The following is a 27,583-nucleotide window of genomic DNA, read 5'->3' as shown; positions in this document are numbered from 1 at the left end:
GGGGAAATGGGCGTCTGCCATATTGACACGCCGTTAAATTGATGCAAAAATTCAACCCATACCTTCAAGTCTTCTTTTATAGCCTTGGTCAAACGAATATGGTGATGGGGTAGGCTCGTTCCAGACATGGATCTAGCCATGCGTGCACAGAAGGCTCTACCGGGTGAAACTGCTTTGCAAGCGAAATTAAGATGACCCAACAAGGTCTGCATCTCTTTCAGTGTACATTTCTTCTTGCAAAGCGCTTCACCCAGCAACTGCTTCAACTTGCATAGCTTGTCTGATGGAAGGCGAGATAAGCCCGCCTCCGAGTCCAAAAGAATGCCCAGGTACGTTAACCTGACGACTGGCCCTTCCGTTTTTTCATCCGCCAAAGGAACGCCCAGTTCCTTTGCCAGTTCCTTAAAAACCCGTAACCTTTCTGCACATGCAGAAGAATCAGGAGGGCCCACCAGCAAAAAATCATCTAGGTAATGCGTGATGTGGGGAGAACCTATTCTATCCTTGGTTACCCATTCAATAAAGGTACTGAATGTTTCAAAGGCTGCACATGATATGGAGCAACCCATAGGCATGGCCTTATCCACATACCAGCTACCTTCCACACGACATCCCAGCAAACAGAAATCATCAGGATGAACTGGTAACAATCGAAATGCAGATTGAATATCGCATTTCGCTAACAGTGCCCCTTTTCCACATGCTCTAACTATAGAAATTGCATGATCCAAAGATGCGTATCTCACCGTACACAAATCTGGATCGATCGCATCGTTCACTGATGACCCTTTGGGGTACGACAAGTGTTGGATCAGCCGGTATTGCCCCGGTGCCTTTTTAGGCACCACCCCCAAAGGAGACACCCTCAAGTTAGGCAGTGGTGGCGCAGAATACAGTCCAGCCATACGCCCAGCAGCACATTCCTTACCTATCTTAGCAGCCAGGACTCCCGGCAATTGGATTGCAGACTTCAGATTCCTACAAGTTGTAGCCACCCTCTGACCGGTGAAGGGAATCCTAAAGCCTTCTGAGAATCCTCTGGCCAGATAGTCCGCTGCCTCTCTATTCGGGTACAGCGTCAGGAGAGCAAGCAATACTGGAAGTCGAATAGGTGTCGCCGCCAAGGACCGTAACTCCGGAGGAACTTCAGTTGTTGGTATCATCAGGCTTTGATCCCGACCCTCCCCCTTTTTTGGCAGAGGGCCGGCCCCCTCGAAAGGGGTTCTTGCTACCTGTGGACCTGTCGCAATCTTTCTTTGCATGTGACCCGCCACATGCCTCACAGCAATGATCAAATCGACACCTGCGACGTTGACAATTGCCCCTATTATATTCCCAACAAGTGCCTCTAAATTCGCGTCTGCCCGCCTGTCTGCGCCTATCGGACTCAGCTCTGCGGACATATGGGCCAACCTTAACAATCCAGGCATCATGGTCTTTTAGGTCCCATCGTGCCTGAATGTTACCCGACGCCCGTTCCCGAGCCAACAAGTCATATGCTATGGCTGCGTCGTCACCTGATAGTGACTTTGCCTCCAAAACATGTGCTAGATGGCTAACCAGGTGCCAACCCCTCTCCGGGTAAGCCCCAACGACCAGGCGCGTGAACTCAGTATAGCCCCTCATCCAATTGGTGAAGGACCTCTCAATTTGGACAGAACCCCTTTTTTTCTTTTTTGGACCCGTTCTTGGGGAATCGCCCTCTGGAGGTACCATGTCAAATACATCGACATAATAACCATCCAGAGCGCGCTCCCGCACCTTCCTGGTCAAATGGGTGCCCGGAGGGTGTTCGCCTGTGGGGTAACCCAGAGGAGGTTTTGGTGAAGGACCAGTCCCAAGTTTTTCAGCGTAATAGGTATCTGCTGAATCCCGCCTGCTCATTAACCAAATAGGGACACCTGGGACCAACGAACCCTGAAGCCAGTAGGAACCCTCCCTCTGGCCCTCAGAAGTTTCATCTTCCGAAGAAGAAGACTCACCCGAAGTACTGGGCGTATGCCGGGCCTTAGAGCGTTTCTTCCCCTTCTTCTTTTTGTTCTGATGCGCGTCCGCATCATTCCGATCAGAACCCGCCGCTTGCGCTTCCCCCGGAGCGGCCAAGGTACCCGCAATATTGACACCGGTCTGGCCCTGCTGGGAGGGAATGGTGCATATAGCAACTGTGCCAGCCTGACCCACCGGATTCTGCAGGGAGGGAATGTTGCTTATAGCAACTGCACTATCCATGCCCTGCTGAGGGACAGCAATACTCGTGCTCTGCTGGGTCATAATAATGCCTGTAGCAACTGCACCAGCCGAACTCTGGTGAGGGACAACATTACTTGTGGCAGTCGCCGTAGCCTGATCCTGTTGACCAGTACTAGAACTACTGCTTGCACTAACCTGGGGTTGCTGTGCAAAGGTAGAGCTGACTGCCCTACTAGCAGCCTGCTCGAGCTGTTGAGTCGCAGCTGTGACCGGAACTGACGTGCACCTCGCTGGACTCTGACTTGGAGGAATGGGTTGTACCCCGAAATGTGGCATTTGCCACTGTTGCCCTGCTCCGAGATGTATGTTTTCCCTTGACACCGCCATACCCTGGTGCCGCCATTGGTCTCCCATAGTAGCCGCCTGACCAAAGGAACCTGCCGGTCCCTGGGGTAGGGTATAAGCAGTCCCCACAGCAGGGTGCATCTGCCAGCCCGGGATATTGCCCCAAGATTGAAAATCTGACAAACGGTGAGAACCTTGTCCCACCTGTGCCCCTTGATGGCTTGCTGAACTCGCAGAGGCCATAGGTAACCAATAGGAGCTGTTACCTTGAGCATGCCCCCCAGGTATCAGACCACCTGAATGAGGTGGCATTGGGGCCCCAACTGTACCCGAGGGGTATGCCAATGTATTGTGTCCTGAACCTTGGGCCACAGGCCCCCAGGGGGCAACATCCCTCCTGGCCAAAGGTCCAGGAATTATAGGGTGTTGTGATGGGTACAGGCTGGCAGGGACCTGAGATCCTTGCCACCAAGCCAGCCCTGAACTATCCGGACCCTGTACCCTTGCCAACCTGGGATCATATCCCGGCGCTGGCCGCCTTACTGGTGTGGCCAAAGCCGGCCCCGCACTGCCCACCCTTGCAGGCCCTGTCCCTAAGGCAGGTGGGTCCAAAGCCCCATCCCTAAACTGAAGGTGATCCAATGGTGGCAAGAGGGGGAATCCATTCCCCCCTCCCGATCCACTCAATGGTGGATGCATCTCATTCCCCATTACAGGCTGACTAGCCTGTTGTTGAGAGGAGAAATCATTCCCCCCCATCTGCCTGCTTTCAACCTGCGTGGCTGAAAAAGCAGCAGCCATCTCAGCTTCCCGCCTGGAGGCGCCCCGTGTACCATAGGCCGCGCCCAGGCCTGGCGCCACCGTCGGGGCTGCCTCTATCCCTCTCCCAGGCCTCTGGGAACGAGGCCCAGCTGCCTGTCCGGGTCGATTACCCCCAGCCCGAGATCGGGCCGCAGGCTGCCTCCCTTTCCCGGTGTGCTTTCCCCCCCGGGAATCCTTAGGTGCCCCCATACTACCTCCGGAGAAAGGCCCGCCGCGATTTTAAAAGGGGTATTTTCTTTTTTTTATAGCCGCGGCCAATCCTAAGCTCTTCCTCCTCAACAAGGGAGAAAGGGGCTCTAACGCTCCCCTTTCTTCTCCAAGCGATCGCTGCCAAACGTTCCCCGGGCGTCACGAGAAAAGCAGGCCTCACAATTGCTCCCGCTGCCTCGCGACGCGCTCCTGGGGCCGTCTTAGCGGGAAGAGGCAGAGCAAGGCAAAAACGGCTCCTTAAAAAGGGGGCCCGCTCGTCCCGCTCCTCTTCACTGCGCCTGCGCGCAGCCTGGCCCCGATGGATGCTGGGGCATGTAGTCCCGCCCCGGCATGTTTCTTCTTGCCGCTCTCTTCACCGCGGCAGCAATGGCCCCTCCGGTGAGTCTCCGGGGCTTCTTGATATGTTTCATGCAGCTCTTGTACAAAACGCACTGAGGATTTGTTACCCATCAATCTGCTGTGCCAGTGGAAAAGGTAAAATCATGAAGAATTTGAAGTGGAGGTTTTGTTGTTGCAGAATTGAAGTTCTGTTGTCTGAATTTCCATCTACCTGTTTTAGTATAAATACTCCTTCGTACAGAGCAATATTCTGCAGGACTTCCCTGAAGCATTTCTCTCCCACAGATAATGTTTTTGACTTGCTTTGGCAACTAGATCTGAAAATGATGTGGTTTCATGGCTAAAAGGAAAGATGAAGCCATTGCTTTTAATCTTAAAACATATGTCAACAATATGTGGAAATGAATTAGTAAATAACCCAAGATACCCATCCAATTTTTATTTTGTTCAGTGTCTCCATATCTAATGCTTTTTGCTTACAACAAATAAAATGACAGATTGATATATTGTATTAGGAGATTGTACACTATAGCCATGTTTATTTATGAAATTTGAGAGGTAAAGGTCTCACAAGTCTCACTTGAATATTTACATTTAAACTACAGTGAACCATCTAAAGCCTGAAGTACAAAGAAGTCCAAAATGCAGATCCTGAAAGAAAAACCTAATGTTATAAAATCTACATTATTGTGTCTGTTTTTATTAACTGTGTTTTTATTACAAGACCTTACTCTCCTCATAAACCCTGTGTCACTCAGACATAGGTTGCCATATTTCATTTCATCTAAAAATTTTATTGGATTCAGTTTTTATTCTCTTCAGTTTTTGCTTTGTTTTTAGTATTATGTTTGACATTCCTCTTGGGAGCTGACTTATGCTGGATGTCCTTTCCTATGATGGAAAGAATGTTCCCCTGAGCAAGCGTGAATGAAATCTGGTAACTGGAAATGTATAGTAGTATCCAAAAAGTACTTTGGCTAGTCAGCACACTTCAAATGCTATGCTGTTCATTCTCCCGTAGACTACTGCAATAAACTTGCCTTTGAGGCAGCATATATTTAGCATGTAGTGGTTCTCTCTCTTCTCTCTTTCCACGCTGCTTTTCAATACACTTTGTTTTGCAGCTGCATGTAAAAATGACATATTCCTGTGTTAAGGTGCACAGCACTGCCAAGAGCCTGTTTAGAAACTACAGTACAATGTAGCTATTCAATCACTCTCTGTGGAAGAACTGGAACAAAATTAAATTTCTAGTACAAGAAAACTGCTAAAGCATTAATGAACAGAATTTTTATAGGAACAGCTACCGCTGGTCACTGACTAAATTTTAAAAACCAACTGTGGGACCCTTCGCTGTTAGCGATCTTGCTGAAAATTTGAATGTGTTGAGAAGTCGGTTGTTACTAGCAAAATTACTTGGAGGCTACATTTTAGACAAAATTGGATTAGGCTGGATTAATCCACAGGCCAAGAGAGTTGGTCAGTTTCCAGAATTTCTTCCTGATACTGCTTGCTCTTCTGTCAAGGTCTTAACTTTGGAAATGGAGAAATGGCTTGGAAGTTGAAATGACAAGAGGCTAAAACTCTCCCTGAATTTCTGATTTGTAAGCAATTAAGTGGCAGAGAAGTGGCTAGAATATAAATGGCAGGAGACTCATGGCAGATCATGTCAAATGCAGCACAGAAGACACTTGGAGGCTCTTCTATGAAAATTGACCGCAGTTTATACCTGAACAGAGTTTTTCTGTAATAGGGGGCTCCAAGTGATATAGGTGAAGAAATCCATTCCTTGCATCGAGTTGTTGAATAGGGAGATAAAATTCCTTGCATTTAGGCTTGCTGTGACCTTCACATTGGGCAGATTTATCAGATAAATGGGTTGTGCTCAACTGCAGTAACTGCCCATAGTCTGAGCTTCATTCTTGGGCAGTTACCAGATGATGAGTGGATGCAGCTCTGTGAGCAAGGAGAGGGAAGGAGGGCTGTGAGTGAACCACAGCAGCAAGTATATGAAAGAGTGGAGGTACCATGCTACATGCAATGAACATGTTGAAAGGAAATCCCCAACTAAATCAAGTTCAGCCTCCATGGGTCAATTTTTAACACTTTTCAGCCTTGACACTTTTAAGTCTGCCCTAGCATATATCCTCAGCCCCTTCCTTTATGAATTTAAAAACTAGATTGGTTAATCAAGAAGTCACCGAGTCCCAGAGATGGGGGATGTCCAAACTGTTTTGTGGGGGGGGGGGAGTGTGTACTAAAGTACACAATGAATCATCATCTTTTATTTTGACCTTCTTATCAGATTTTCATAGGGGCCCCTGCTACTTGCATTCCGACTGACTGAAATAAGGGACTGGCAAGAGATAAAGACTTTTATTTTTCCCTGTAGAATCTAGTCTAGCATTTTGTCTGTAACGCACAACCATAAAGCATTAGACACCAGGGGTGCATGCCTGTCTAATTCATGATTTCTCTTGTTTATAATACTTCGGAAAAAGATTGGACCATTAGTGCATAATTTGGGCCACTGTTTGATATTTTTGAAGGGAATTTTTTAAATGCCGTTCTCTCTATAGTTGGTATAATATGCAGAACTGTAAACTACTACATAGTATTTTAGGAAACACTCTCCATTTTGATTGATACTTTTCAATCAAGGGAATATATATTTCACTCTTATAGGTGAATACAAATAACAACTTTACAAAGTGAGGTAAGGTCTCAATTACAGCTCTACCACAAGGGCAGAGTCTCTGGGGACAGTTAATACCCTGGCAGCAACCTGACAATTGTGCAAGTGATAAAGCATTTACTGTAGCCAAGAAAAAAAGTTGACAAAAATTGGGACTGTTAAAAAAGTAAACTAACTTAGCAAAACTGGGGAAAGAGGAGCTGAAAAGCTCTCCCAGGAGTGGGGGGAGTCAAGGACTCCTAGCTTCCAAGTTAATAACCTCCTGATCTAATCTAAGTGACTCCAAAACCTTCCTTCTAACATTTTGTATATTAGTAGAAGGAAGGTCAAATTAAACCCTGAACTCAACACCATATCTTCCATTAACTTATCTGAAGCTGATCTATGGGAGTCAGAATCCAGGTTCAAAACTCTGGCAAAGAGTTGTTAATATTAAACATTATGTAATAGTAATAACCCTAATTAATAAAAGTATAGACAATTTTATCCCAGAAAATCCTACCCAACCAATTGAAGCAGTGTTGTGAAGCAGAGTGTGAAACTGTGGTAAGGAAGTCTCAGATTCAGGTCTCTGCTCGGCAGTGAAACTGTCTGGATCCAGCTACTCTCTCAGCCTATCCCAGTTCACAAGATAATATAATGAAGATAAAATAGCATAGGAAACTGTATGCTGAACTCCTTAAAGGAAGGATTAGATAAAAAATATTATAAAAATCTCTAATTGTAAGTTTTTAAAATGTATTGGCCAATTGGGATAAGAAAAAGCTCCTTTTCCACATCTCCAGGTATCCTAGCTGTATTTTGTACCATCCTTGAAATGGTAGCCTCTTCTTCACAAAGATGCTCATAGTCCAGGATTTGCCAAACTGTGGCTCTCCAGATGTCCATGGACTACAATTCTCATGAGCCCCTGCAATCCATGGACATATGGAGAGCCACAGTTTGGCCACCCTTGTCATAATGGTATGCAATAGAACACCACTAAAAAAAACCCTGAAAAGTTTTAAAGCCAAAAATGAATATATATATACTTATAAAGCCAGTGTAACCAAAGCAATATATTATTTCCCCTCTTGTTATAACAACAGCCAAGAGCATCTTTTTCTCTGCCAGGGCCATAATCCATGGTTTTGGTTCCTCACTCATGGAGGATCAGTACAATTAAAATATCATCAGGTTCTTTATTAAAATATACAGCCTAGAAATATGACTGGGAAGTCCTGCTATGGATGAGATCAAATATTTACTATAGTTCAGCTAAAATCAAGCTGGCAGTAAGCTGAGAAAGCAGGTTTTATATTATTTAGATTGGTCTTGCTACCTTATGATTCTAGCAGAAATCCAGCATATTTTCCACTAGGGGTCTAGCTCTGAACCAGAACTAATTGTTCATTTTAATTATGTCCATCTTGAATTTCCTCTTACTGCCGTTTGGTGTTCCAGTCTCTTATTTAACTTTTCATAGAGAGATCATGTCTAGAAATATATAGATCTCTAGAGTGCTGCAAGATATTGTAAATTCTTTAATTCTTCCTTGACTCTCTTAATAGGGAAGATAGATCCATATTGTTTCTTCTCCAGTTACTGATCAGGCAATCTTATGATCAGATCTAAATACTGTAAATCACTAAAATATTATTGATAAAAATATGAAGTTAATTTTTTTAATTTACGTATCAGTCCAAAAGCAGTAACCACTGTGAGCCTCAGAGGAGCCTCAGATTGACAATGGGCGGTATACAAATGAAATAAAATGAATAAATAAATAAATAAAATAGATGACAATATGGTTAGTGAAAGCTATCACCAAACTCATTGTACAAATGTATTATTTATTTAGCTTCATTTATAGTCCACTTTTCTTGCTGGACTTCAAGGCAAAGTATTATAATTATTCTGTTAACCAGCAGGCCAATTTTGTAGTCTGCTGTTTTGAATATAACAGCTAAGATTCCTGGTAAAACAATAATGCAGTGAGTTGGGATGGTTACAGGTATGAGAAAGAATATTCTATTAATCAGTATTAGTGATTTTGTTTTCAGCAGAGTTCAGAATTTAAAACTTTATGACATTGCTAAAATTATTCTGTATGTTTAACAAATTATCCTTTCGTAAATATTACATTTGGGTTCAATCTAAACTCACAGCTGAATTCTATATATTTAAAGCAATGAAAATTGTGTTTTGAACCTAAGAGGTTAGAGAACTAACAAAAACTTTAATGAATTTAAAAAACACATCTTAAGTACTTTGAAGTAATAATTTCTAATCTGTTTTGTACTGTGGTGTATTATCTCTCTTTGTGGAAGAGGAGAGTCATCAGGAAAGATCATCATATTGTCACAAAGGGCTATACCTCTTCAAAGCACCTTAAAGGACTGAGGTTAAAAAGCTACCCCTTGGGAAAATACATACTTTTCTCTGGTTATTTTTTTTATCCAAAGTACTTTATCATATATAGAAAGTGAATTGTAAGTGGTGTAATTTCAGGACATTGTTTACTACAATACAGATTACAATGTCCTCTGCGTTCTACATAGTGTTGAAATATGAAAAGAAGTTTAAGGTAGGTGGTAATCAGGCAGAATATGGGAATGACTTTGTCCAGTGGGAAGATTTTGTTAAAATTCAGGCACAATGTTTCCCTTAAACAAAACAGCTTATCAAATAATTACAATATATAAATAATCCCATCTTGTGGGGTAATACATTGCAGTAGAGGGAATTCCCAGTGAAGCCATTAACAAAACCTACTAGTTGTACCCGGCAGACAGCATACCACCCTGGGACTGCTCAGCTTTTGAGTACCTTGCCATTCACGATCTCAGCTGAAATAATTTATCTGGGTATCTACCCATACTGTTGCTATTTTTCTCTGTCCACACTGCTCCTTCTACCAAGAGTTTTGATGAAAGATGAAAGCAGATTATACTTAAACAGCAAAAACAAATCAGTTTCTTCTCAATTATAAACCATTCATGTGCGCACAATAGTCCAACAGCCAATCAAGACTAATATTTAAAACATTGTTCCTAATCCCTATAAAGAGGGCCAGGCAATGTCTAGTATGCTCTCTTCTCAAAGATGCCTTGCCCCTTTATCTCCAGTAGCACTGGCTCAAAACAGGAAATTATAGGATCCTTGACTGTGTCTTGCTGTAATCATCCCAAAGTCCAAAGATGACTGTCTCTACTGTATAAGCTTTGCCTCAGAAAACAGGGTAGCAAATCATGTTGTAACTCTTTAAACTCTTTAAAAAGGGATGTAATGTTCAAAACTGGCAACGATCTTTGGTCTTCTTCTACTGATGTTTAATATAATTCAAAAATTGCAAACAGTTAATTTAAAACAGGGATTTCTCTGTAATTGACATTTAGCTGCTTTCCCATTCTGCTTGATCAATAGTTCTGCATAATAAACCCTTACCATTGCAGAAGCTGTGCTTATGAAACAATGCCTTTCAATCTCAGTGTACATGTCCTCTAAGAATAGACAATAATAGGTAAAGTATTGTGTTCAATGGAAGTGGCCTGCTTAGAATAACTACGGGACATTACCTCTGGTATACACATGGTTAAAAAGTTGCTATTAGGCATGTGCAGAAAACAAACAGTATTTTTGGGGTATGATTATATTGAATCCAGAAAATATCAGCATATCTAAATATTCCGAAATTCCAATACCAGTATAGTATTTAGATTCAGTACATATTCAGTAATTTTTTGGGCTCCGTTATATCATATGGGGACCATTTTTAAGGTAGTGGCACCAAATTTGCAGCATAGATGATGGTACCTCTCCTATCAAAACCCAACAAGTTTGGAAAACATTGGATCAGGGAGTCTAGTTCTGTGGACCCCCAAAGAAGGCCCCCCATCCTCCATTGTTTCCAATGGAGGGGGAGGGGCATTTAAACTTAAAAGGGAATGAGGACCGTTTAAAATTTAAATGACATTTGCAGGCTGCAGTGCAAGTGAACTCAAAAGGCATTTATAGAACTCAGTCTCTTTAATTGCTTTCTCCAAGTTGAGGTTACTTTGAAGGCATTTCAATTGACTGTGAGCCTTTTAAAGACATTTCATGAATATTTTCAGGATTTTTTGGGACTCAGCCATTTTGTATAGCTGAAAATAAAAAAAGAGAGTTGCATTAATACAAAAAAATACTAATAAGGCATTTGGGGGGGGGTTGTATTAGTCAAATGTATATCCCCTAGTTGCTATATCATATATGTACTGAAAAATTGTACTTGTGCTTTAACATATTGAAAGTCTGTATGATCAGTGCCTGGATTTCAACCTATTTTAAGAACACCTGCATATTACAGTAATAACCTTCCACATAGATGAGCCACACTTCTTAAAATCAAAAGAAAATGAAAAGTGAATCTTATCAATTCCAGCTGTGGATAGGAGACACAATTTTTAAAAATTAAAAGAGCTCCCTTTCAAGGCTACAGGCTCCTGCCTGTGTAGCAGACTCCCTACAACGATGTTCTCATTTAAAGGTCTGACATGACTGACTCCACCTGGAAAGTTATCCATTATTGGTTGGCAGTAGATAAACCCATCAAAAGATGTTACAAATAAGTGAGATTTTATTTGAAAAGTGACATTATCCTATTCCTGTCAGGGAATGGAAGCAAAATAGCCAGCAGTTCATTACTTTTAGAAAGAGAAAAACTGTTTAGAATTAGATATTTTTAAAGTCAGCATCTTTAATCCAGAGCTGCTGCTGCAGATTTGATGTTTCTTAAATGATAGCTGTTATCAGCAATCCGTTCATTCCTCTCCCTTACATGCAGTGATACTAAACAGAAAAAGAGGAATAAGATGATCTCTAGCATTCATTTGTACTTATTCCCTATTTCCAGGTATTACTATCAACATCAACAGAGTGGGTAAAAAAAAATCCTGAATGTATATCTTGTTTGAGAAACACACTCCAGCCTATAGATGCCGTTGCACAATAGGCATGGTAGTATATTTGGCCAGCCAGAACGTCTGTTTGCTGCTAGTATAAAAAACTGTCCCTCCTCTTTTTTCTTTTTTTTCTGCTTGCCTCACTTGATGGCCTGCTGGCTCTGCTGGGTGTGCAGACAGAGGAAACTAATGCTGCTACTGCTTGTATTTTGGGGAAACCTATTATAATTTTAAAAACTTTAAATGTCATAAACAAAATTACCCCCTTGATCCATTTTCCTTCTACTTGTCTTTGTGCCCATGAGCCTCAAAGTGAACAGATGAAGAGTTCCAGACGAAGATCTGTTAAACAAAAAACAATTTACAATATTTATACCTTCGTGCCCTCATCAGGGCTAAAAAATATACAAAAAACACATTAAAGCCAAATAAAAACATATAATTAAACAATTAAAACCCATGCTACAATACACAGACATAAGCATAAAAACAGAAAAGGGGGCAGGAAGGAGGGATCATTGAGGGAATGTCAGATGAAACAAAAGAAAATATCTTTACCCACTGGGGGAAAATGTTCCTAAAACTTGGTACCTCAAACAAGAAGGGTCTCTTCAGGTGGCCATCATCCTAACAGCAAAAGACAGGGCTATGTGAAGCAGAGCCTTAGTAGATTATCATAGTAGTCAGGTAGATCTGTAAGGGAGTTGACAGTCCTTCAGGTATGGTACTCCCAAGTCATTTAGAGTTTTAAAGGTTGACACCTACACTTTGAATTATGCCCAGAAATAGACTGGAAATCAGTGAAGATGGGCCGACTATAGTGATTTGGTCCCCATGATCCACTCCAGTCAAAATCTTTAAGAAACAGGGGTGATTCCCCCAAGGTAAAACAGTGTTTTAGGTTCCCGGTGGTTGTTGCTGCTGTAGTGAAGCCTATCTATGGCAGAATCCAAAACCTGCCAGTGGGCCCTCTGCAGTAGCAGTGGACATTTGAAGCCATTTCATACCCAGCAATGGTTGTCACCAGGACCCATTATGCACGGGGGTTTTAGCGCACATTCGGGGTGGAATGGCGGCGACTAAAATCACGGATAACGCACGGAGCCGGCTGCAACCGGCTGCAGCTTTGGTGCATGCCGCCGAAAAAGCCGCGTCAGTGAAACGCGGAAGAAAGCGCAGCTTCCGGGTGAGCGGGGCGCAACCAGAAGCGGCGCCCGGATCGGCGCGTGCATAATCGGTTACTCTGGGTTTTGCCGCCGTCGCGCCCCGCCCCGTGCATAACCGGTATGCGTCGCGTCTTCCCCCTCCGCGTTTTCCACGTGACCCGAAATCGCCGTTTCGGCGGCCGTGCATAATGGGCCCAGGAGAGGCTGTGGGCCTGGCAGTGGTGGTGGTGGGCCAGTCTGTTGACTGAGGAAAGAATGAAGGGGGATTTGTGGCCAAAAGAAAGAATGGGGATTAGCTTGGGAGAGAGAAATAAAAGCTATGGGATTGCTTAAGGGAAGCAAAGACGAGAGGGGAGATTGGGGGTGAGAAAAAGAAGGGAGAGGAGAGGGAAAGATTGATGTACAAGGGTTAGGGAAGAAAACAGGATAAGAGAGGATTGCTAGAAAAGATACTGGGGTAGAAAGAGAAAATGTATATAGAAGGGATAAGGTTGGAAGAGAGGGTGAGGAATTGATGAATAAGGGGTAGAGTTGAAAGAGGAGAGAACGTTGACTGAGAAGGGAAGAAAGGGAAATATATGTGAAGGTGGGATAATGTCCCTTTTCTGAAAGTGTCTTCATGTAAAGCCCAGGGAAGCTCAATCCTGTTAGATCTAGAAGCTAAGCAGGGTTGGCCCTGGCTAGCACTCGGAAGGGTAACCTCCAAGAACCATACCCACTGCTAGTAGCCCATGATCCTTATGCTTACCTGCCCTGCAAAGACAGCTGGCAGATAGAGAAACCACACAAGGGGTACAATCCTTTCTTCTACTGCTATGCTTTCACAAGTCATCATGTATGCTTACATCTGTCATAATCAGAGCCAAACAATTCATCTCATATTCAGGTGCTATACTCAGAGCATGTAAAAGCAAAAGAGAGAGGGAGAAAAAAGAGAGATCGCTAGTTAAGAGAAATGGGAAGAAATGTTAACAAATACATATTGTTTACCAAGATAGATTCAAGTGGATAGTCGTGTTGCTCTGAAGCAACAGAACAACTTTTGAGTCCAGAGGCACTTTTAAGACCAACAAAAATTTATTCAAGATATGAGCTTTCGTGTGCACACACATTTCTTCATGTACAACAAGTACTTCCACTCCATCATATTGTATCTAAGTAAGTGAAAGCTCATAGCTTAAATAAAACTTTGTTGGTCTTAAAGGTGCAACTGGACTCTAAATTTGTTATATTGCTTACCACTTACCCTGGACCCAAACTTTAAGATAGAAGAAGGAAGAAAGGGTATTCCAGTTCCACCATCCCCTTTCTGCCTCCTCTACTCAGTTCTTTGGTTAGTGACTACCATTCCAAAAACCAAGACAGTTACTTTTGAAAGGGAACAAAGATGATGTATCATAGGCAGAAGGAAGGAGACAAATATTTCTCACTATTACCCACTGAAGTGATTTGCCATGGGTAAATAAGTAGCAAAGGGAAAAGTTGGAGCATCGGGTGTCAAGTAGAGAAGGTGGCGGATGAAGGGCAGGAGTAGTCTACAATAGAATTGTTGTGGTTACACGCGTGTTCTGTTAGGATAGCAACGGCAAGTAATCACAGAAGAGAGGTCTGTATAGTGCCTATTTAGAGTTGTGGCACCTTTAAAACCAACAAAGTTTTATTCAAGGTATCTTGTTCTGCTGCTTCAAACCAGATCAGATCACATCAGAAACCTTTATTGGCATAACTGCTTCAGATCAACACAGCTACCCACTTGAATCTAAATTGTACTGTACCTGTTAGTTAACAGTTGTGTGTGCTTTGTAGTTAAGTAAAGAGTTTACTTTTAGAAAGAATCTACCACCCAGACTCTGGCCAGCTCTATATCCACAAGTGTCCTACATGAATGGTTATGTTTTCTATTAAATGTGTTTACTAGCTAAATGTGGTAACAAATATATCTTTCAGCTTGTTCTGAACTATTATAAAAAATCGGGTAGTATGAATGTCAAATTAAAACAAGGTGTTCAAGAATTTTGTCGATCTATATCATCATTTTAGGCTACTTACTGAAATGGGAAACACCAATACATGCTTTTTTCCCCTTCTACCTATGTTTCTTGGGAATTCATGATAAACATTGCTTTCCTTTAACAGTAATTTAAAGAGATTGCTCTATTTGGGGATCAGGATGGTATGCAGCTATATTTGAAAGGCTTCCAAAAAAATGATTCAACACAGAATAGGAAAATACCAAGAGAAACTCTTTTATAAATTTCAATATTATAATAATCTATTTGTCTTTTGACATGGCATCTGAAATAATGAACACAGCAAGTGGGATGTAATGGTAATTCTGTAGTGAATACCCATGCATCCAGCACAAGAACATCAGGAGAAACACTGTTAACCTTTAAAAAGCCCCCCCCCCCCCAAAAAAAAGGGTGCAGCTTGAGTCTTATGGTACAAAACTGGTCATCTATAAAAGTGATACAGATATAACAGTGTAGGAAGTAAGTTTTACGTGGTAATAGGCACAACCTTGCCTATCCACCCACTTTAAATTTGCAGTGATTGCTTGAGGAACAGCCCACACAGGAAACATTTAGTGATGCATGAGTGGACACTAAAATAATAGTATGATCTATTTGAATATATCTCAGATCTTTTGAGATACTTTGGTTCTTTGTGTCCTGCCTTTTAAAAGTCTTGACCATATCCATCTATAGGTGATTTTAGATGTTTCTCTTCTTTTTAGATTCCCATCCTTACAGTCTTGACAGTCTCAAGCATCTGTCTGCTTACATAACAGTCAGGATCTTATTACTGCTACAAAGTAAGTGAAGGAAATGGGAAACTGGAAATTATTGCTCTGTTTAAAATAATTTACCAGTTCTATTGTGTGGATTCCACCCCCACCCCACCCCCAGTTCTTGGTGACTCTTTGTATAGAATCTTGCTTTTCAGATCATGTTTCCCCTTCATTTACTCTGGAGAGAAAGGAGCTTTTCTTTCCCACATTTATCTCCTCAATAGGTGACGATATTCTGTATTACCAGAAAGAAAAGAGAGGGAGTAGCCCTCCCGGATACATGAAATTCTCAATACATAGCTAAAGAATTAGTAGTTCTGCACAGGAACATACACCTGTGTAAACTGAGACACTTAAGTGAAATAAAATATAGAGCATGGTTACAAAATTTAATTTAAATTTAAGTATCTGGAGTCTGTGGTTCTTTAAATGTCTGAAATTAAAGTCACATTAAACAAGTAAAACATTTAATTAGTTGGGGGTGTTATTACAAATGTGATAATTATAAAACCATTATTTATTCTTTTTCAAACATTATTTTAATGTAAGAACATCTGCCAAAACACCCAACAGGAGAAAAAAATTAACTGACCACAAAGGTGTTTTTTTTTTGTGTTGGTGAAGTTCTTCTCAGTATAGAGGACATGAGAAAGCAGCTTTGTTCCTCTAATATTTTTAATAATATATTCTAACATTGTATTTTCAGTTTTGTATATCTAAAATGTTAAGATGTATTGCTGTGCAACATTAAAACAAATTGTGTCTTTTTAAATTGATTGTGAAGAGTTTCAGCCTGTTTAGGAATCCACCGTTAGAGAACAGGATATTTGCACACTCTTCCAGTGCCATTAGGGCACTGTAGCTCAATCCAGTAAATGTTGATAATGATGTGTGACTCACCTAAGCCTGGAGGTCAAAGGCCCAAGGAGGAATCCCTAGCCAGTGGCATAGGGGATGAGGCCAGGAGACTGGCTCAGGTGTGTCCAGGATGCTAGAAGTGGCTGGCCCACTGCACGGAGGACCAGGTCTGCCAAGGTGTTCTTAGCCATGTGCCAATCCCTGGCCTCTTCCCGTGACTGACATCAAGCTTGTAACAAACCAACCCCTGCATAGATTTGTTTGTTTTGCTGGATTTGTTCTTTGAAATCAATTGAATAGTTTCTGGAAATTCTACTTGTCACAGCTAGGTAGTTTGGGGCATTGGGAGGGATATTGAGACTGCATGCTTGACTCCCCCATTGAGGAGACCTCCCTAAGGGGTAATGTAAATTAGCGATCCCCAACCTGTGGGCCGTAGACCACATGTGGTCCTTCGACTAATTGGAGGTGGGCCCCGAAGGATGCCTTCCCCCCCCCCCGGCCCTTTACAACACACTTCGGATGTCATTGTCTCCCATCACTCCCAGATGGGACTATCTCGTAGCAGAGAAACAAGCTCAGGGTTCCCATTGATTTGTCATTGTCATGAGTTAAAATAGTGAATATTTTCATGAGTGAAAATAAAATGTTCCTTATGTTCATTGTTGTGGCGTGTCTGTATTTTATTTTGAAGGGATGTTTAAACATTACCATAGCGATCAGAGAGCGTTAGGGCAGTGGTTGAGAGTAGAGGAGTAAACTACCCCCCCACCCGGCCTCAGTAAAAGGCATTGAGTGGTCCCCGGTGAGTGGTCCCCAGTGATAAAAAGGTTGGGAACCACTGATGTAAATGACAAGCCACAATGGCATGTCGAGGTGCGGATGGGTAGCTTGTTTTTCCGGTTCACAGGAAGCAGCCATGTAGAGGCCTACATCGGTTTTCCAACATCTTGACACTCCCTGGTGGGGTCCAGTGGGTGTACTAGATCAGAGTTATTTGATTGCTCAAGGAGGCAGCACTGTAGCAAGCTGCTCAATGACAGAATCCGCCTCATGCAGCACTAACACCTTGCTAGGGGCATGTAGATAAAAGCTGTGGCCAAATTATTTACCAAAGATTGGTGTGTGACGTCCTTCATGGTCTCAATATATGTCCTCCTTGACACACACATATATTTCTCAGGGATCACTAGAAGGAGGAGTTCAGTCCATTGCAGTGAGCGCATACATATTGTTTCACTTTAAGGTGTCAGGAAGTATTAGGGATTATAGACTGCATTCCTAAGATTTTTTTTTCATGGAAGGAAACTTACTGAATGAAATGGGGATTTCCTATGAGCACACCTGTTTGGGATTGCTCCAATGGGCAGGTTTCACTAAACTACTACAACATTTATTTTATTAGTAGCTAAGTATAGCATTTGCACTTTCTCAAAATACAGGGAAATACAGGGAAAAATCTGTACCACTCAGTCCTGTGTTGTGTTTGGTGTAGTGCCAGTTTGGTGTAGTGGTTAGGAGTTTGGACTTCTGATCTGGCGAGCTGGGTTCGATTCTGCACTCCTCCTCATGCAGCCAGCTGGGTGACCTTGGGCTTGCCATGGCGTTGCTAAAGCTGTTCTGACCAAGCAGTAATATTAAGGCTCTCTCAGCCTCACCGCCTTCACAGGGTGTCTGTTGTGGGGAGAGGAAAGGGAAGGCGACTGTAAACCGCTTTGAGATTCCTTTGGGTAGAGAAAAGCAGCATACAAGAGCCAACTATTATTATTATTATTATTATTATTATTATTATTATTATTATTATTATTATTATTATTATTATTATTATTATTATCATCATCATCATCATCATCATCATCATCATCATCATCATCATCATCATCATCATCATCATCATCATCATCATCATCATCTATTATTTATTATTGGTTTTTACAGAAGCGTAACAGAACATTTGAAGAGTATAACAAAATAGTTTGTGTACTCTGTTCTTATGTACTACGTACAGGTTTTATCTCTGCTACTTGTATGTGAAAAGAGTTTTCTTCTGCTAAAATCCTAAGCTCACCCCAAACACTTTACAGCCAGTATCAAGTGATCAAATGTAGCGGAACCATCAAAGAGGTGTAATCAGTTTCCTAAAGAAGCATTCTATGATGACAGCTTCCAGCAATGCAGACTCCTTAGTATCAGTAAAACTTTACAGGGAAAGTGCTTATTTCTTTCTTTTCTTCACACCATATTCAGTTGTTCCTTACCATTGTTATCTCTTGTGTACCAATAGCAACCCAATAATTAGCAGAGTATGCTGGGTAAAATTGCAGGTTATCAATATATTATATTAATTGGACTTAGAAATTTCTATGAGATTTATATATTTATGTAGAATTCATACTACTATTCTAGAATTTTAATGTCTTTTTCTATAATTAACTATCTGAAGATCATGATGCATGTACACTCACACTGTGATAAAGGACAATGCGTGCTATGCACAGATATTGGGCATAACATAGATTGCAAATTAAATAATTTAATATTTAAATTTCAGATGGGGTAATATTTTCTTTGGCAACGACAGCAGTTTTCTGATGAATGTTTTTAATTTTAAGAGTTGTCTAATACACAGAATAATAAAACTGACAGTTTTGGTTATTCAGAATTAAAGATGCTAGCCTCAATACACATGAGGCTTTTAAAGAGAATATCCACATTTATGGTTACAGGGTAGAAGCCCACTAATTAACCTAAGTTCAACTTTCTTCTTGTTTTACAATGATTCCTTATTCCCATACTCAATAATTCTGGTACATTTGTCGCTAATGTTGGCATATCTAGTGCTATATCCTTGTTATTGTAATATTTACATTTACTGTGTAGAAAATAAACATCTACAGCTATGTGGACAAGCTATACTAAAAAGTGAAATTTGTAATGGGTCCATATAGATGTCTGCATGGAGGAATCTGAAATGTAGTTTCCACCCTTCCTCACATAATATTCATTTTTCCACTATGTATTTTAATTCAGTATTCTATCATCTTTATGCTTGCAGATTGTATAGCTAAGATCCAGAGAGGCTTGGCACTCATATACAAAGCACCTCTGCACACATATTGGGAATGGTCAAGTTCTACATCCCTCATATCTCTTGTGCTGCTACTCAAGAAGAGCCCAACTTGTTTGAGTGGACTCAGGGAGGGGAGGGGAGGGGGTTAAGAAGAGTTGCCAACAGGCCTGGAGAAATATGTTCTGTCCTTGTGACAGAAGCTTCAATGGCATGTTATTTAACAGTTGATGTAACTTGCCTGTATGCCAAAAAGCTTCTACTGCCCATTTCCACATGTTTAAGCTTCTATTAAAGGGACAGGACATTTTGGCATTTCTAACAGTGCCACCCGAAGAGGAAATCTAAAAAGCCCACACGTACAGAAAATACTGTAATGGCTGTTTTGGGTTCCCAGCTGCAACTTTGTTGGAGTCTTATATCAGGTTTCTGCTCCATTTCAAAACTCTTGTTCACCTTCCTTGTGTGACAATAACTGCTAGACGGATTTTCATTTCAAGTTACACTGCTGAACTGTACTAGCAGGAGGTTCTTGAGTGGGAAATTTTTTGCTTGGTGAAATGATGCTGTGTTTTGCCCTTTGACTGATCACACTCTACCTCTGTGGCTCTCTTCACTAGGCACCAACTCTCTTTCCGTTCACAGAAGACTCTTAAGGTCAGCTACCATAAAACCATTTCGCTTAATACATTATGTTTACAAAACTCACTTTTGCAGTACCTTTCTGTCTTCTTAACAGAGTCTAACAGACTGTGTTAGGAAACAATAGCCAGTGTCAGTAAGGATTGCACCTTATGTCAGTAAATGTATTAACAGGGAGGTTGATCACACTGATCCCCATACAGAGGGAAACACAAATAAACGCCCACTATGGTTTTGCTGGTTTCACTGACTGACCTTTTGCATTGTAACTGAGCACTCTTCTGTGACATTTGCCAGGTTATACAGGGGGAGAGGATATGCCTCTCAACTGGAATCATGACAGATAAAACCTGTTCTAGTACCATGAAAGCCTCTGCATTGTGGAGCAGTTGGCAATCTGCAACTGGATTATGTACACAACTGTGTACCCAATTGTGCTCTGGGTTCTCTATATCTTCAGGCATGAAAAAGAATTCTATGGCTTGGGACACTACACTTAACAATTCTTCCTGTGGAAATCCAGTGCATTTGTAATGACAATTACCATTCCTGGTCCCTCTTTGCCGTTTTACAGCGAGGAAGTCTGTCTCTGCTGGAGCAACTAGCTTTGATCCCTTTGCATTTCCAAAAACAGAAGCAGTTCAAAAATGGGTAATCTTGAAACAAGGACTCTCTTAAAAGAAGATTAATGTTATTCATTTGTGATTTAATCCAGAAAAAAAAATCTTCAACTCCAATCTTGTAATCTTAGTCACACTTAAGAAGTAAAGTATAGTGTGCATAGAATCTCTGACTCATGTTGCAAGGCACTATGATTCATATTCGTCCAATTTAGTTTTTATGGCTGATCTTAAAATAAAATTTTCTTGTTTACTGTCTTTTAATTACCTGCTATGTTTATAGTACATTTACATGTACTTTGTGCCCCCTATTTTTTATTATGTCATGTTCTCTGTCCTGTGAAAATAATGAAGAACCCTGTTATGTACCACACAGCTGGCAGTTTTGTGTGGCATTTAAAATTTTCACTAAATGATGAAAGTAATGAATATGAAGTGTTTATTTGTAAAGATAACATGTCCAATTTAAATATAAACTAACAAATATAGCTGTATCATACGTTATTGTTGGTGCAGGGCATCTGTTGTCATTCCTAACCATTTAATTAAGGAACATTATTGTTATACCTGGAATGGCTTTATTTTCTCATGTAGTTGCATTTTACAAGTAATATGCTACTCCTGGGCTGAATCTGCATGGGGCTTTTATTTCATACCCAGGTCGATTCAGTGCCTGCCATCTACACTGAATGCAATTTCCATTTTGATTTTGGGCAGTTTAAATTATTCATCTGCAACAAGCATGACTGATATGGAGTGACCCTACATTTCCCCCGTGATATCATGGAGTGGACATAACCCTCAATATTTGAAAAACGGGCATGAGTAAGCGTGCAGCTATCTGCTTTCCCCGAAATAACTTGCCGCCAAGCCTCCAACGCTGTAGAAAAGCCCTGATTGGCCAGGGCATCAATTTCTTGTTCCCAGGGTGCAAGGCTTCTCTTAAAGGGGAAGCCCAACTTCTCTCGGCAGAGATTTTCCTCTAGCATTTATTCCCCCTCCTCTTCTGTCTCCAATCTTCCCTTCCCCATTCAAGAAAAGAAAGAAAGAGACTTGGCTCCCCCCTTCTTTCTGAACTTCCCTAATCACGTGCTGAATGGAAAAAACAAAGTAAGTGCAGAATCAGTCCTGGTTTGCTGTGTCACTGTAAGTTCATAAAACATATTATTTGGGTTCCTAGATGGCTAATCACTTGTTGCAGTTCCTTAAAACACAAAGTGGTCTTTATTCTTTCAGAAATCAAATATTTTTCCCTTAAAATTGTTCCTAATTTCTGACCTAAATGTTAGGGATATTGTATAATAGCTAGCTTTGCATAACAAGATGACTGAAGATTAAATAAGTTCAGGAAATAATTATAGAAAGTTTTAATTCCGTTAGGCCCTTTGATAAAGAGGAGAGGGCACAATGGCTCAATGGCAGGACATCTGCTTTGTAGGTTGCACGTTTCGTCCCTGGCAGCTCCACTTAAAAGGATGTGGTAGCAGGTAATATGTGAGACCCTGATAAGCAACTGCCTGTCAATGCAGATAACACTGACATTAATAGATAAATGGTCTGACACGGTATAAGGCAGTTTTATGTGTTCCTTAAAGCCTGAATAACCCAAACTTGGCAGAACTTGGAAACTAAACAGGCTTGGATAGAGATGATTACAAAAAAAGACCAGGGTTTGCTATGCAGAGGAAGGTAACAGTAAAACACATCTCTTCTTTTGAAAACCCCATGAAAGGTCACCATAAATACATTCACGATCCCCCCCCCTTACCTGGGAGTGTGGACAGCATTGCTGGGGAGGCAAGCATTCTGGAGCGCAGTTGGGAGGCCTCCTGGAGGGAAGGGTTTCCCTTTGACCACTCAAAAGAGTGTAGGACTTGCATAGATTAAAGCCATGTTAGACAAGGGGAACTGGGTGTAACTGAATGAAAAGGCTGACTGTGTTAGATCTGTGGGTCAAGGAACACAGAGGCACAAGAATCTTTCAGGTCTTTATTGGGGACAGTACATAGAACGAAGGAGTACCAAGACTCCACTGAAAATCCTTTGAACAAAACCCCTAATATATACAACAGGGAACAATAGATCTATCTGTGGCTTCGGGTGATTAGACACATGGCAGTTTGAATTGATTAAATCCACAGAGGATCCTGCCATGAGCCGACCAGGCTGCAGCTACCCAGTACAAACCTACTGGCTCCTCCAGGGAAGCCAGCCAGCCACAAGCCTATCAGTGGCTCTGATTTTCGATCCTGCCTTGGACTTCAAACTTGGTCCTTGGCAGGACTGCATACACAACAGACTGGATCCAACCTATTAAATACACTTCAGTCTTTACTCAAATTGTATAGTCCTAAATTGGAGGAGTTCTTTAATCTGCATCTACCCATATGGATATGAGATCATTCTAACTTCAAATGTTGTTGTATGCTTTTTTTTGAAAATACAAAACGTTTAATATAATACTCTCAGTTTAGCTGACCTCTCCAGACATTATTCCTGCGGTTGGGTTTTGTTTTGTTTTTGGAACTGTAGTACAGAAAAGAACTTTAAATATAATATTCACATTTTAATATTCCACAAGCAACACATTGTATTCTTATAAATATGTAGTATTGTACGCTGTGTTTCTAGGCAATGTTTTAGTGCCATGTGGTTAGGATAGGCTAGAAGTCTATAGCAATTTCCCTTCCAGATTTAGCCTGCCATATGTCAGCCATTAAGACTGTGCTTTTAGCTTGTCTCAGTTATTACTGAGAATTAACATTGTGAAAGTTGCTATTTCATGAACTTTTTCTTTTATTTTTTTTCTTTTATTTTTTGTTAATGTAGCTTAAATGTCTAATTTTGTTTTGTTTTGTAAAGATTGTTTTGAGAGCTCTAATAATTAGAGATGTGACTTTAATTGGCTTCTACATGACAAAAAGCAACCTCAAAGATGACTGAAGCTTAGGATTCTATCCGGTTTCTTTTTCAACATGAACTAAGATTGCATTGTACAGTACGTAAGTGATTTTCCAAGGCTTTTTAAAAGGAAGCACGTATTAATATTTTAAACTGAAGTAATTGCTTCTTGCTTAGCAATGGTTTTCATTTATGAGTGTTTATCTGAGGCAAATGGAAAGTATGGTTAATCTAAGTTAAAAATTGGTTCTTTAAATAGCTCTAATTACATTCTCTTTATATTTGTACATTTTAGACACTTAAGATTTAATCGGTAGCAGTTCTAACAAACCCTAATGTTTATTAGCTGGTTTTAAATTATTGTTATAGATGGCAGTTGAATGAGAAAATAAATTATGATTTCACCACTATTATATGCAGTAAATACAAGAGGGTCTAACACTGAAAAAAGAAATTATGCATCTTCTTCATTGTTTCCAATTAAAAAGACAAAGAGAGAGAATCAAAACCATCTTAAAGACAGAACATTATTTTTCATGGCTTTCTTACATTGTATTTGAACACTTGTGCACTTGTTTTTTTTTATTAAAAGGGCTATGTTTTGAAAGTTTGTTTTAATGTAGGGGGAAAGATACAGATGTTGTAGAGACAACAGCCAGGAATAAAACATATTTGTTCAAATATTTAGTTGATAAAGAGACTATAAAAATTGTGTGAGAAGAGAGGTAAGCCGGATACCACAAGCTTCATAATATTTTACTTATCAGCTTTTCAAAGGCCACCCATGTGACATTTGACCCATGTCAGTAGAATAAAAATACTTCTACTCTACAATTTCAACTTCAGGGAGAAATTTTGTTATAAATTTTTCTCAAGCATCTTTCTAATTATTAATCCAATATTATGGAATTTAGGGCCAAATTACATGATCCTGAAGTCCACCATGGGATGTGGTGCCATTTTAAAACCAATAACAATTCCACATGGGCTTCATCCTGCTGGAGATCATTGTGTATGGGATGGGGACTCCTGTCTTCATGGCTTTGTTTGCTTAAAAGCCATTTGGCAGTATCAGCTCTTAAAAACTGGGTGGAAGACAGAATTCTCTTACCCCGTCAACCCAGTACTGTGGTAACCAGCAGAATCAGGCCCCTTTGCCATTGTTTTAACAGATCTAAAATGGTGCTCTGTCTGAAGGTAGACTCAGAGATGCAATATTATCTTGTTTGGCCCCAGGGTCCCAAATCTATAAGCATGCATGTACAGGAAACAAATACTTATTGTTTTAGAATTAACAATGTGGCTGCACATGGGGGAGCACGAAATCAAACCCGGTTCACCAGATTATAAGTCTGCACTCCTAACCACCACCCGAAACTGGCTCTGCAGTGGTTCTTTTTCCATGAAAATAATTTTATTGGAATCAAGAGTAACCCTTACCTCTGCTGTGAAGAGGTAATTCTGTTTATAGCATCTTACTGGCCTTTTCTTGTACCTTTGAAGACCATGCTCTGGTTTCTCTTCAGATTGCATAAATCTTTCACCTTTTTTTTTTTTACCTTTGAAGACCTCAGCCTCATTCTAAGTCCACCAATGAAGAGACCTTTGGACTTCTGTAATCCTGGAAGGAAGAATGGACCAAGACATTTTAGTGCCTGTAACAGAAAATCCAAATGGTGCTTCACACAGTGGAGAAATGGGATAGTAAATTAACATTTCCTATCTTTTAAATGGTGTTCAAATTGTGCCTTCTCAGGCTGCCTTATACCGCCTAATTGTAGGGTAGGTTTAGGAAGAGACCTACCTATCTCTGCTGCTGAATGCTGCTAAAGGAAGATTTTGATGTATTTATACTGGTTTTTCACACCTGATAGCCAGCTATAAATGAAGTCATGCTGAATTTAGGTAATTAATCATTCGTGTCGGGGAATGGCATGATCCTCTGTGACTTGGTTCAGTAGGTACTGGGCTTTGTCTTGCTTAGAGATTCCAGGGACCTTCGTAATTTTGCTAAGATTGACTGCTAGCCCTAGCATTTCATTGTGCCTATTTCTTTTCTTGGAGGGGGGGAGAGAGAGGATCAAAGAAGGCAGAGGAGCAAGAAAAAATCCAAGACCGACAGAAGTTGAGAGAAATTAGGGGCTTCTCCTTTAAGGCAAGCTTGTCACATGGCTACCTTTGGCCAATCAAGGCGTCTCTACCATGGAGGTTGCTTTCTCTAATCCGAATCTTGACATATTGTCGCACAATAAAGGTAGGGTCACTCTGGATCAATCCTTCTTGCTGCAGAATGAAAATTTAAATCACCCAAAATTAAAATGGAAATCGAATTCTGTGTAGATGGCAGGGACTCAATCGACCTGGGAGTGGAATAAAAGCTCCATGCAGTTTACACCCAGGAGAGGGCCTGCCCAGTGGCTGCATCATGTGGGAGCGGGAATTTGCACTGCTTCCACTCTCGGTCTTTTTCACCTATGTGGAATGGGCCATAGCAATCAGATTTTCTAATCTGTATCCACCTTTAAAAATTCATATTACACCCAAAGGAACACTCTTAATCTGGATGTTTTTCTATCTTCTCCCTTCCCTAAAGAGGTTCTTCATGATGAATTCTTGCTAGGGGCTGATGTTGAAAGACCACAATCAGGATCAGGATACAAGGAAAGTATTCACAGACTTTGCTGAATTCCCAGCCCACATAACAAATCCATCTAAATGATCTTTTGAATCCTGGATAAAATATGTGCAAAATACTACAACGATTTATCAAGGGGTTCATACAGTTGACCTTATAAGTGCAAATTAAATTGTCACAAAAACACAAGCTAAAAATACTGTTGCTGTGGCTGTAATTGCAGCTCTAGAGCTAAACTCCAAAATTATATTGGCAGGATTACTTAAAAGAATACCCTTAGAGAAATCAGTGGATTTCTGCAATTCTTTTTTCTGCTAGAGGCATTTCCCTATTTACAGGGAAGAGAGTGGCTATAGTTTATGGAGTGGCCCGTGTCACTATTCAGGTTACAGTGTCCTAACTCAACAGCATTTATTTATTAGTTTTGTCATTGTTAGACCACTCAAAGCAGCTTATGAAAAAGTCCCAAAAGGTCCCGTGCATGGGAACTGCTTACTCTAGTCAGTTTAAGTGGCAGAATTTAATTGGTGGCACATGATAACATATGCTGTATTGCTGATGATGATATTCATTCAGTCATGTCCAACCCTCGGCGATTCCGTAGAAAAGTCTTTGCCATGTGCCCCTGTCTCTGACTACTTCTTTTAGTTGTATTACTGTATGAGTTTAGTTGTATTTACTGTATTAGAGAATCCAGTTAATATCAATAAGGTAGCTGTGTCCTGTGATTCTGTCATTCAAGAGGACAGGGGGACAGAGTGAGCATTTACATGGTTACAGAGGCTAGTCCTTGAGTTTATATTTTACTTCTGGTGGTTCTCTGTAACAAGAAATAGCCTCCCCCCCCCCATTTATTAACAAAAAAATCAATATTTTTCTGGAATTTTTTCAGCGACTGGTACTGAAGAACTCTGAATTTACTGTCCATGTTGCATACATAAAATCTAGTGTTTGCAGATGTACTAGGTGGGCTTTAAATAGAAGACAGTCAGTTCCATGCTCCTGTGGAATGGCCTCCCACAGATCTGAGCATTACATAAAGGTTACTTTGGCTGGAAAATGGTATCCTTGTTTGATCATTCTAAGTCTAAACCATGCAATCGAACGTGGTGTTTGCATTTAGTCATAGTGTGATACTTTAAATAAATCATTGTCAGCCCCCACTGAATGGCAAATGAAAAATAGTCTCCTCAGTTATTTATATTTTAAATGGTAGTTTTTGTTGAAGCCATGCTTTCTTCTCTTGTTTGCATTACTAAATCCACCTAAATCTTATGTAAACAGAGACATTCCGAAAGGTATCCCAAAATGCAGGCAGAACATTGTATGCCTATATGTAGAGATGCTGCGGCATAGAGTTTATTTTGCTTGTTTGCCATA

At 40.8% G+C, this 27,583-nt stretch overlaps 1 protein-coding gene and 1 long non-coding RNA gene across 23 annotated transcripts in view; one reads left to right on the top strand and one right to left on the bottom strand.

Annotated features, from left to right (window-relative positions):
* TENM3 (teneurin transmembrane protein 3) overlaps positions 1-27,583 on the top strand; it is a 1,688,047-nt gene that overhangs the window by 1,042,415 nt on the left and 618,049 nt on the right. The gene's annotated exons all lie outside the window — the stretch shown is intronic.
* LOC143819381 (uncharacterized) lies at positions 10,387-12,219 on the bottom strand. Its single transcript, XR_013224943.1, has 3 exons — positions 12,115-12,219; positions 11,786-11,865; positions 10,387-10,725 (listed from the first exon to the last, which is right to left on the bottom strand). It is a non-coding gene; the product is annotated as an uncharacterized LOC143819381 (long non-coding RNA).

Source organism: Paroedura picta, chromosome 10 (genome assembly GCF_049243985.1).
Source record: "Paroedura picta isolate Pp20150507F chromosome 10, Ppicta_v3.0, whole genome shotgun sequence".
NCBI classification, from domain to species: domain Eukaryota; kingdom Metazoa; phylum Chordata; class Lepidosauria; order Squamata; family Gekkonidae; genus Paroedura; species Paroedura picta.
The sequence above is the reverse complement of the archived record's forward strand: the minus strand, read 5'-3'. Positions and strand labels throughout refer to the sequence as shown.